At 37.4% G+C, this 12441-nt stretch overlaps 1 protein-coding gene across 5 annotated transcripts in view; it reads left to right on the top strand.

Moving 5' to 3' along the window:
* The first annotated feature begins 1596 nt into the window (after positions 1-1596).
* The window catches only part of LOC127841986 (C-terminal-binding protein-like), a 71957-nt gene continuing 61112 nt past the window's right edge, over positions 1597-12441 (top strand). For 2 of the 5 annotated variants that reach the window (XM_052371263.1, XM_052371262.1), the window contains exon 1: positions 1597-1811. The gene's annotated coding sequence lies outside the window, so the exon portion shown is untranslated. The remainder of the gene's footprint in view (positions 1812-12441) is intronic. The other 3 variants (XM_052371261.1, XM_052371253.1, XM_052371258.1) reach the window with 2 other exon arrangements.

Genomic DNA, 12441 nt, shown 5'->3' with positions numbered 1-12441 from the left:
TAAAGGTTTCATTGGTCATCGTACACTGATCTTTTTGGATGAAAATGATCTCTTTGGCGAATACCCGGAAAGCCGGGTAAAGTTGACCTGCTTTTGCTCAAAATTAAATATTTTCACCTGAAAGGTCACAGGGGCGGGACGGAACATAAAGATGTCGTGGAGACACAGCGACGACCTGTAAATAAACTTCTGATATTATATATATACGATGAGCACCACCTGTGGATGTGTACATGAATGTGACTTAGGATCAGATTGGCGCACATATGACACCCCTAAATTTTTTCATTAACGCCTTTAGACAAAGATTTACAGTTTGTCAACCAGTTCCGGATAATCAGCAGTTCCGATTAATTTGTATTTAATTTTCCATAATGCCCCAATAAAAACATAATGATAAGTGTCTAAGGTATACATTAGGTAAAGGAATAAATTAACAAAGTTTTAGCAAGAAAGCTTTTGTATTATGCTTGCAGGGGGGATAAATGCAGCTAAAAGTTAACCGGAACTGATTGAATGAGTTATGTTTTGAAATGTGCATATGGATATAGAAGGCTTTATTACTTTCAAATAAACTTTTTGCTTATTGAAAACAAATGCCATGACAATGTTTTGAAAAACTAATTCTTTAAGTTGAATGATATTTAATAATTTTCCGAAGGGTGAACTTTAATTGGCTATTTTTGACAAAAAAAATGCATATGCCGCCTGACCTAACCTGTCATCATACAAAATAAATTTTACCCTTTATTTTAACATCTTCTCACATTGTCACTTAATCACAAAAGAAATTAGTGTGGTCAAAAGAATTAACGTTTTTTGCCGGGTTATTCTAAACTGGTTGACTGACTGTATTGATTATTTGATCCTATCTCTTTGCGTTTGTTTTCGTTAGCGTGTTGGTCAGATGTGATGCAACATACAATGTATATAGTTTCACAAATTGTTTTCGACTTTTTAATATGTAAAGCAAATACAATACAATAAGCCTGTTGGTAAACTGAGGATTTTGCACGATGCACTTGTCCAATTTACCCCACCCTTCCTCCCAAACCCATCCGAGGCAATATTGGGTCCACTAGCATCTATACTACTTCTCTAGCACATTATACATGTTACATGTCCAACGATCTATCATTAAATACTAAGATATATGATTAAATGAGTCGCGTTCTGAGAAAACTGGGCATAATGCATGTGCGTAAAGTTTCGTCCAAGATAAGGCTAATTAGGGACGACACGTTCCGCCTAAACAATATTTTCGGTGAGAAGGGACTTCCTTTAATAATACCATGACAGCGGAAAGTGTCGTCCCTGATAAGCGTGTGCGGACTGCACAGCCTTATCTGGGACGAAACTTTACGCACATGCATTAAGCCCAATTTTCTCAGAACAAGACACAAATATTTTGCGAGCAAAGGGGAACGACTCATGTTTCTTAACACACTCGTGCAAAGAGCCGCATCTTGAAATGATAAAAACATTTGTTTTTTTATTTAATAATGAGTATTATTCGTTAAATATCATTTGTATCTAAAAAAAATATAATACTTAAAAAAACACATATATTTCAACAAAATTTAAAAACGTGATCTCGCGAGATAAAATTGGAATTTTGTGAAGAGTTCACAATAGTCGCGCGAGGTATCCCGCGAATTTCGGTACAAGTTTATTGTTCTATTAGTCAAACTTACGATTGATTTACTTTTTAAACACTTGCGGTAAAAATAGCTTATTAACAATTTGATCAAACAACCAAAAGAATTCCAGTCGTCAACGTGTCCTGAAAAAGAACAGTCTAATAAAAACACGTGAGTGTAACATTGTCACCCCGATTGTCACTGACACAATATGCAGTTGTTTCGGTTTCAAGACCATTTTTTACTTGTTTATTTCTTTTATTCCATCCATTCATGTAGTTTCAGCAACCTCATGTGTTTGAACTAAAGAAATATTGCTTTTTAAACTGAATTAAATAGATGTATTTATACTATTCTCATTGGATAGATTTGATATTTGTGGCTTTGTTCACGATTTTTTTTATTGTAAGCTATCTTCTCGTCCTTTCGTGCCTCTTAACTATTTTTACCGCGCATGCTTATACAATGGCTGGTAATTTTAGCTTTGTTGAACTTTTATGTCGTCAATAAAATAATATTTCAATACGAAACACAAAGAAAACTGTATTTGTTTACATATTTGCTAAATATTTACCTTGTTAAGGTGAAGGTCAATGATCTGTATCATGCAGAAGAATTTTCTCATTGGATTCGTGCTCTTGCTTGACCACGTTCTAAATGGGGCATCATGTGGGAAATTTTCTTATAAATCACAAGTTAAAATAGCTATTTTCTTTGACACACTGGCATGTGTATTTATTGATATTGGCCATTTATTTTTATTCTCCCCGAAAATTTTCGGGGAGCATATAGTTGCCATTTAGAAGTTCCTTACTTCCTTCCTTCCTTCTGTCACACTTTGGAGAAACTGTCACGAAATATATGATGGCAAAAATGGCTTGCAAGGAATATCTAAAGGCCATGGTTCCAGCAAACATAGTCGCAGGCTTCCGAAAATCTTTCCCGTGCTGCCCAGAGGTTGTTTCTGCAGATAAGCTTTATCCAAGCGAAGCCTTCCTAGATACATCACACCTGCTAAAAATTATGGAACTTAAATCCGGAAAAGAAGCAGTAGAAAAGTACCTCTTGTTGAAGGCTGAACAAAAGTTTACATGCGTCTGACCGGCCTCTATGCAACCTAAAGCCAACAGCACAAATCCCAAACCAGGGGAAAAAGCTATAACAGAAATGGCGAATACTGAGGAGCTGCACACATACAAGATGGTAAATATTCTCCCAATACCCCCAGCTAGGTGCTGGACCTGTACATTGGAATAACCATATCCAAGCTGGGACATGCACTCAAGATGTTCCACCAAGCCCGTTTCCTCTTCTTTTGAAAAGATTAGGTCAGGGCCCAATCCAATATTAAATGGATATACTTTCCCTTTCATGCGATCGCTTAATGTTTGAATTGGCTTCCATTAATAGACGTCCGGGCGTAAATTACGCCCAAAATCGGCTGGAGTACGTCCGTTTTACAAGTGGTGGAAGTCACCTGAACGTCCGATAATCGGCATGTAAACTGTTTTCTATACACGAGACGTACAAATCATAACAGTTAATCTGGTCATTCACTCTGATAACTGCGCTCAGAGCTTAATCGCAATAAAGGCGACATGGGGTAATAGATCACCCACTGAAAAATTAGAGTATCAAATAATTTAGTCACATTACACAGCCATGTACAGTACAGTACACGCTTTTTCCCCAATTTCCCTCGCTACTCCCCGGACAAGCCAACGGAATGAGAGTAAGAACGTCCCGTGATACTCGGAGTTTGCATGATTGGCCCTCGGCGTTGGGCAACGCGGAGGAAACTCCTTGTTTAATGAGATAACGATTAATTTAACTTTGCTTGACTTCTGATTTTCAAATAAAATTACATTTATTACAAGTACATATGTATATAAAATAATGACATTCAAAACAATGTATTACCGGTAATTATCATTGGCCAGTCGCCAAATACAAGATGGCTCCGCCCACTAAGTTGTGTTTTCATAAAACGCTTTATCCATTACTCCGCCAGTCGTTGTTTGTCAGACAATGCGGCCGCAATAAACAAAATCTTATTGATTATTTCATGAGTTTGAGTGACAGTGAGCGGTCAATTATGGACCAAATCGGCAGAGTGACATTCACACATGTTTATCCTTTTTGTCAAAACACCACAGACAGCAGTCTACACAATAGGTCAGTAGACAAGCTTTGCGTGTTTTCATAACGCCAAACACTTAATCCAGTTCCTTCCAGATGTTCTCTTTAATCAGTATACAGTTCAATAACTGTTTCCATAACTACTCTACTAAAATACCGTAACAATAAAGATTATGATATGGCATGTTTGAATTGAAATTTATTTGGAGGAAATATCAAATTATGCGCGATATAATTGTGTTAAAAATTACCAAAGAAACTTTTAACCAAAATCAACAGAATTCAGTGTTCTCTGCGATACAAAGTTTGTATAAAAAAATTAATACAGGCACACTTTCCACGCATAAACCTTGAACTTGTACATTAAAACATAATTTTCGCGCGCTTTTGTCGGGAAATATACTTGATAACTGTATATTGGAAGCATTTGTAAAAGTCGTGTTAACATTAAAAATCGGAAGCGTGTATCGGATTACAAACTATTATTATGCCCCTTTCGAAGAAGAGGTGGTATATTATTTTGCACATGCGGTCGGTCCGTCCATTGGTCAGTCAGTCGGTCGGTCCGTCCACCAGATGGTTTCCCGATGATAACTCAACGCTTAGGCCTAGAATCATGAAACTTCATAGGTACATTGATCATGACTGGCAGATGACCTCTATTGACAGGGTTCGCACAGACCTTGAAAAGTGCTTGAAAATCAAGGTTTATCTTGAATAGTGCTTAAAAACGATCTGGAGTGCTTAAAAGTGCTTATTTTCAACCATAGCCTTGAAAAGTGCTTTGAAAGTGATTGAATTTGGCTGAAAAGTGCTTGAAAAACGGATAAAAATATTTTATTTCCGTGAGTCGGAAGTCGTAGTTTTTAGCTCACCTGATTGCTAAGGTGAGCTTTTGTGACCGGTCTTTGTCCGTCGTATGTCCGTCGTAGGTCCGTTAACATTTGCTTGTACACACTCTAGAGGCCACATTTCTTGTCCCATCTTCATGAAGCTTTGTCCCAATGAAATCTCGGCCGAGTTCAAAACTGGGTTGTGCCGGGTCAAAAACTAGGTCACTAGGTAAAAAAACAACAACCTTGTAAACACTGTAGAAGTCACATTTCATTGCCAATCTTCATGTAACTTTGTCAAAATATTTGTCTTAATGATATCTTGGTTGAGTTCAAAAGTGGTTCCGATCTGTTGAAAAACACTGCCGCCAAAGGGCGGGCATTTTTCCTTATTTGGCTATTGAGAAACCTTGTAAACACTAGAAGTCACAATTTATGCCCAATCATCATGAAAGTTGGTCAAAACATTGGTTCAATTGATGTCTTGGACGAGTTAGAAAATGGTCCAGATCGGTAAAAAAACATGGCCGGCAGTGGGCGGGCATTTTTCTCTATATGTATATAGTGGCAGTTTTCCCTATTTGGCTATAGAGAAACCTTGTAAACACTCTAGAAGTCACAATTTTTGCCCAATCATCATGAAAGTTGGTCAAAACATTGGTTTTATTGATATCTAGGACGGCTTTGAAAATGGTCTGGATCGGTGAAAAAACATGGCCGCCAGTGGGCGGGCATTTTTCTCTATATGTATATAGTGAAAACATGTAACACAGTAGAAGTCACATTTTTGGCCCAATTTTCATGAAATTTGCTCAGAACATTTGTTTCATTGATACGAGAGTTGAGTTTAAAAAATGGTCCCGGTCAGTTGAATAACATTGCTGCTGGGAGGGGGGAAGTTTTCTCATTATGGCCCCCCCCCCCTTTGAAGAAGAGGGGGTATATTGTTTTGCTCATGTCGGTCTGTCCATCCACCAGATGGTTTCCGGATGATAACTCAAGAGCTTTTATGCCAAGGATCATGAAACTTCATAGGTACATTGATCATGGCTTGCAGATAACCCCTATTGATTTTCAGGTCACTAGGTCAAAGGTCAAGGTCACGATGACCCGAAATAGTAAAATGGTTTCCGGATGATAACTCAAGAACACTTATGCCTAGGATCATGAAACTTCATAGATACATTGATTAGACTCACAGATGACCCCTATTGACTTTCAGGTCACTAGGTCAAAGGTCAAGGTCACGGTGACCCAAAGCAGTAAAATGGTTTCTGGATGATAACTCAAGAACGCTTATGCCTAGGATCATGAAACTTCATAGATACATTGATCATGACTCGCAGATTACCCCTATTGATTTTCAGGTCACTAGGTCAAAGGTCAAGGTCACGATGACCTGAAATAGTAAAATGGTTTCGGGATGGTAACTCAAGAACGCTTAGGCCTAGGATCATGAAACTTCATAGGTACATTGATCATAACTCGTAGATGACCCCTATTGATTTTCAGGTCACTAGGTCAAAGGTCAAGGTCCTGATGACCCGAAATAGTAAAATGGTTTCCGGATGATAACTCAAGAACGCTTATGCCTAGGATCATGAAACTTTATAGGTACATTGATCATGACTCATAGATGACCCCTATTGATTTTCAGGTCACTAGGTCAAAGGTCAAGGTCACGGTAACCCGAAATAGTAAAATGGTTTCCAGATGATAACTCAAGAACGCTTATGCCTAGGATCATGAAACTTCATACCGTATACGTGCGCTTATAAGACGCCCTCGCTTATAAGACGCACCCCGATTTCGGACTTTATAATCGGTGGATTTCAGACTGACCCGCCTGTAAGACGCGGCCAAATTTTGCCGTTTTCATCGGCCGAAAAACGGCAGAATGTTGAAGAAAATCAATAAGAAACACATTGAGAATTTTTCAAACTCGCGCTGCATACAATTAGTAATTCACGCAAGTCCGAAAAATAAAACAATCAAATAACAAAGTAAATAATATTTGTTTATTTCATGATATATAAGTAGGTTTTAATTTATTTTCAAGTATTATTCATACAGTAAAAATAATTATCAAATTAACACAATTTCTAACAATTGCGTATTTAATCAATTTGCCATAACAATTTCAAACATATTACGTTCGTAATTGATCGTATCAGTCATCTTAAAATCCCTCGAAATCCTCATCATCGCTTTCACCGAACAGTTCGTAGAATTCCTCACTAGTGAGATTGTCATCGTAAACCCAATCGCCGATATCATCATCATCGTCGTCGCAATCACTAACCTTTGCACAGGCAGATACATCCTCAGATTGATCGCGATTTTCCACAAGATCAACAAACAACTCGTCGTCCTGTGTACCATCCATTGAGTTTGAGATCATAAGAGTTACGTTTGCGTTTCATTTTGACGATTCCAGTAGTTGTAATTTGTAAATATAATTGTATTGTTTGACGGGTATTGAAAACTAAGAGGCAGATATAGATTACCTTGATTATGCAAATGTTACGCCCCTTGTCTATAGGTAATGCCTACTTTCATAAAATAAGCCAATCGCGTGATAGAGTGAAATCACGGGTCAAGAAGAAAGCCACCTGTGGATAATTGCATGCGGTCGCTCTTTGCTCCCGCTGTCGTGGGTCCCTAATAAATAAGGTGTCATCGGCATAAGGGGGTCGTCTGAATGAACGTGTTTATTTAACAATTGACAGTTGCAAACTGGTAACTATTTTCAGACGATACCCTTATTGCCAAATATGTCTTAATTGACAATTAACAGCGTCGAACAAAGACGATCAGGTGATACAAATTTGTCAAGAAGCACTTGTAATCACGTGTTTATTTAACAATTAACAGTTTCAAACTGCGAACTGATTTTGCTGTTATTTTAAGCATTTTTGGCATCGTGTCGCCGCTTACAAACGTTAACTATTATGTCCAATTTATATGACATTTAACGACGTCGCGCGCAGACAATCGGGTGATAAAAACTTTTCAAGTATAACCATGGACAATATAATGCCTTACGACCCCAAAATAACAAAATTCAAATAAAAAATAATAGACAACAAAATCAATAACGATACATTTTATTTCAAGTAAATCGGTAACTGAACATAGCGTTCTGATACACGGTATGGGCAAATACAGACTTTAGAGAAAATGCAAATGGCTGCCGCGATGATTCAAAACAATTTACAAGTGTCCAACTTGGCCAGCGTAAGCCCAGTAAACTTGATATTTTGAAAAATTTCGCTTATTTTCACAAGTATCTCGCTTATAAGACGCGACCCCCACTTTTACTTATTAATTTGACTCTTAAAAATGCGTCTTATAAGCGCACGTATACGGTAGGTACAATGATCATGACTCGCAGATGACCCCTATTGATTTTCAGGTTACTAGGGCAAAGGTCAAGGTCACTGTGATCTGAAATAGTAAAATGGTTTCTGGATGATAACTCAAGAACGCTTATGCCTAGGTTCATGAAACTTCATAGGTACATTGATCATGACTCGCAGATGACCCCTATTGATTATCAGGTCACTAGGTCAAAGGTCAAGGTCACAGTGCCAAATAACGTATTCACACAATGGCTGTCAAGGTCACGGTTACTCAACTTAGAAAAATGGTTTCCGGATGATAACTCAAGAATGCTTACGCTTAGGATCATGAAACTTCATAGGTACATTGATCACGACTGGCAGATGAAATAATGATGAAACTTGACCAGGATGTTTGTCTGGACAACATCTAGGTCAAGTTTGAATTTGGTAAAGATTGAATGAACCGACTCCTCTCAGGTGAGCGAACTAGGGCCATCTTGGCCCTCTTGTTTTTCACGATTTATGACGGTTCCGATCTGTTCATACGGGCAGGTACTTGATCGGTATGGGTTTTAGAACGTAAGGGAGGCAACTACTACTTATCTTCCACCAATTGGTCTACTTCGGTTTTTGTTGTACGCATTATGCCATTACGGTGCTGACAAGTTGAAATATGCCAGCGAATAAGTGCATTTTTCAGAAAGGGTGGCTTTTGAAGTAACCTTGGGTGGTTTACAATGCCGATTTTAAAGTAAAAGCATCTTGTAAAGAACGCAGAACAGGTATAGAGATCGACAGTATGGGCGAATTGGCGTCAAAAGCCACCTAAAATGCAGTTTGTCTGTGAAGCAAATTCATTTGGTTAACCCAATTTATTCAGACGTACTGCAAAAGACAAAAGACAAAAAAGTTGCACTTGACTGATTGTCAAATAAATTAGATGATACTGTGAAGAAACTGCAATCTGGTTAAATGAGTGCAGACTCTCAGTCTAAACATAAACAGTACACTATTGCATCTACAACAGATTTTACATGTACATGTGTACCTGCTGTAGAAAATTACTTAATAAGTATAATTTTTACAAGCCTCAATTAATACATGGCATTTTATATTGCCGTTGCGAGATTCTGTACATTTGTAGTTTTCTATTTTTACTTCAGAATTAATTTGTATCAGATGCTAGTGCTGCAACAATATACCGGTATATCGGTATATATCGCAATACGCAATCCGCATATTGTATTGCGATACAATTTTCATCATACCGGTACGAAAATTTTACAAAAATTCATTCACATTTCGTCCAGAAAAGCCATCCGATATAATGATAACAAGGTAAACTAAACAAAGCAGTGTAAATATTTTTTTTGGTAAAAAAGCATTCTGAAAAGTATATTATACGGAGTAACGTTGTTACATCGGAGCATTCGTTCGATGCTTTTGAACAGATTATCGTTGAATTAATTGCGCACAGCTGTAAATGTTTCGTTCGATTCTGAATTGAGCATTATTAAATTTGTAATCCAAATTTCGGAAATACGCTTCAAAATTTTAATGCTAATGCGACAATAAAAAATTATAGCGTCAAATAAAAAGTGCTTTATCCTTTGTCTCAATAAAAAGCGCGCGAAAATTATACAGACATGTAGGACGTCGCATGGAAAGTATGGGCGTATTTTGTGTTGTATAAAAATGGGAACATCACGTCAGGTGAATTACGCATGTTCAGTGGAAAAAACGCCCGGGTTGGACCTTATTTAATCACATCTTTAAATAGTAACAAATGCCAAAATGTATTTGATACTTAAGAAAAGTTGCGAATGTTTGTGTTTCTTGTTATTCTTGAGCACATTTACTGGTATATAGTAAATATTTACCAACATTTGCTTTAAAACTGGAATATACGGGATTATAGGATAATTGGCAAGTTATAATTTTGGTACACGTTAGCAATATATTGCGATATATTGCAATACGGGTTTTTGAACTGACAATATATTGCAATACGGTTTTTGGCGTATTGTTGCAGCACTATCAGATGCATAACTGTCTTTAACATCTATAGCAGCTATATTATACCACTGGAATACAGTGCTCACGCTGCTGCCAGACATTATCGCCAATGCAGGGCTCAACATTAACCTAAAAACCAACTTGCCCTGCCGGGCAAGTACTTAGAAAATCTACTTGCCCAGAACATAAAGCCACTTGTCCAAACATGAAATATCACATTAACTGTAAAGCTCTTATTTAAAAAAAAATAAAAAAAAAATTAATGATACACCACAAAACCTTTTTTATATTTGCACATTTAACAAAATGATTACAGCAATTTAAGTCTAATTAAAGTCCAAATTAAATGCTCTTTGTTCTTTTTTGCACTTGCCCGGGCGGACAACTAGATTATAAAATAACTTGCCCGGACCCAACTTTAACTTGCCATGGGCAATAGGACAACCGTTAATGTTGAGCCCTGCAATGGCGATTATTTTATCCAACTGGCTATTATTTCTTAAAATTGTCTAGAAAAAATGGCGATTATTTTATCTGCCTACATCAAAAAACAAATTGCCTCTAAATGTTGTCCGGCGAATGCGAAACGCCTGCAAATCGGGCCATCAAGCAGGAAAAATCGATAGCGAGATTACCTGTGTACACACTCGACCCTGTGTATTGTCATACACGCGTCAATAACTTTTGCGACACTGTGGCCTAGAGCGTTTTTCTCAATCAGTGTCCGACAGCAGTGATATATTTCGGAAAAAACGTTTTTAATCTCCCCGTGCTTTACCAATTATCAGTAACTGTTAGATCTTTGTTTATTTTTCGCCAATTATTATTTAATCGTCAAGAAATCGCCGCTTATATTGTCGGCTGGTTTTGTTTTTAACGCCGTTTTCTCTGCAATTAGATTATGTTGAACATTGCTTGATGAAATAATTATTTAATCGCCATCAACTAATTATTCCCGTAATTACCGCTGTTTGTCGTCTGCTTTAACATAATGATTTCAATTTACCAGGTAACCTGGTTTTCCCAATTCAAAGGGACCCATCATATGCCATGGCCATCTAATTTTAACGAAACACGTGTTTGAAATTACACTGAGGTGGTGTATTAAAACTCACGCGCTGTGACGTTAATTGATGTAAACATGATCGGCATGGTGAAGTGTTATTTTTGGAATTAATCATTTACAATTGCTATTGGCCTCTGCCTACAATATTTAGATTATGCATATTAATATTTTATATTATGCATATTTCATGTGCGAAACGCGTATAATTTTTCGGATTACCGTTTTCGGATACTGTATTTTTTTCGTCGATTATGATTTATTTTCGAAGTTCATAATAGCAAAAGTAGAATGACAAATACACATGCGGTGATACGGAAGGTGTGGTTTATAATATTTTGAGTTGTATTCACCAGAATTGTATTCACGTGCTTACAGTGTATAAGGTCCACCCATAATTATTGCAGAATATCCGATTTTCTTCTTTGTTTATATTAAAGTTTACTGTATCATACATGAAATGCCCTATTTCCACGAGGATGACATCGAGGTTTTTTTATCTCCGAAGTAACTATCAACGATTTTATCGTGGATGAGTACATATTACGGACCTATTAGTGTGCTAGGTATAAGCCAGTGAAATTATCAATTGATATTGACAAGACACATGGTTATTCACGCATGACTTATGCACAACCGCGCGAATCTTCGCTGCTTGGGGTCATACTCTGATACTAGACGGCAGACGTGCAATAAACTGGTCCTGACCGGTTAAGAGACTGCAGTGAATGGTTTTTCACACCTAATCGAGATAAGAATGTAATAAGTGTGTGTGTTAGCATGTGCACCGTGTAATCGATTTCATGACATGGGAATTTTAGCAAACAGAATCGGACCGACTGTTTGGGATTTTCAATCGGTCTTTCATAATCATAATACAGTTTTCAGTAGGTCGGACTAAAAAAGTGCTTGAATTTGGATTTTTCCCTTGAAAAGTGCTTAAATTTTATTGGAGAATATCTGTGTGAACCCTGATTGATTTTCAGGTCACTAGGTCAAAGGTCAAGGTCACAGTGACTCGAAATAGTAAAATGGTTTCCGGATGATAACTCAAGAATGCTTAGGCCTAGGATCATGAAACTTCATAGGTACATTGATCATGACTGGCAGATGACTCCTATAGATTCAGCTCACTAGGTCAAAGGTCAAGATCACAGCGACTCGAAATCGTAAAATGGTTTCCGGATGATTACTCAAGAATGCTTACACCTAGGATCATGAAACTTCATAGGAACATTGATCATGACTGGCAGATGACCTCTATTGATTTTTAGGTCACTAGTTCAAAGGTCAAGGTCACAGTGACTCGAAACAGTAAAATGGTTTCCGGATGATAACTCAAGAATGCTTTACGCCTAGGATCATGAAACTTCATAGGTTCATTAATCATGACTGGCAGATGACCT

Source organism: Dreissena polymorpha, chromosome 8 (assembly GCF_020536995.1).
Source record: "Dreissena polymorpha isolate Duluth1 chromosome 8, UMN_Dpol_1.0, whole genome shotgun sequence".
NCBI classification, from domain to species: Eukaryota; Metazoa; Mollusca; class Bivalvia; order Myida; family Dreissenidae; genus Dreissena; species Dreissena polymorpha.
This window is presented reverse-complemented; position numbering and strand designations above follow the sequence as displayed.